Genomic DNA, 489 nt, shown 5'->3' with positions numbered 1-489 from the left:
GGGGGGGGGGAAGGAACACAGAGATAAATAAAATTGCTTGGCAAAGTTGGATCGGACAATCGCGAAAATAGGATTAAATATGGGTAAATCGAAATGATAGGGACGGGATAAACAAACGAACTTTTTCCTCCGTGTGTTATCTACTTCCATCTTTGCGCGTCGAGGGTCCACGAAGACTTATACCGTTGTATCGTGGAAACCCGATTTCCGACCAAAATCCTGAAAACTCGACGAAGTTTAAAGTCGCGCAATCTCGTCCGCGGTGAAACCCTTCGACCGATTCGACGAATTCGACGCTTCGATGGAATCGGATGAGAGATAAAAGGCGATTATACGAACGATAAGGATGGAAGGAGGGAAGAGAAAAAAGAGAAAGAAGGAAATCGGCGAAAGAGCGGTATCGGTAGCGCTTGTTGCGTCGAACGAAACGAAAAACGTGGCCGCGGATGTGACGGATCACGGATGAATCGGAAATCGGGTGGAGATAGG

The sequence above is a fragment of the Apis dorsata genome, unplaced genomic scaffold (genome assembly GCF_000469605.1).
Source record: "Apis dorsata unplaced genomic scaffold, Apis dorsata 1.3 scaffold_867, whole genome shotgun sequence".
NCBI lineage: Eukaryota > Metazoa > Arthropoda > Insecta > Hymenoptera > Apidae > Apis > Apis dorsata.
Note: the sequence above shows the minus strand (reverse complement) of the source record.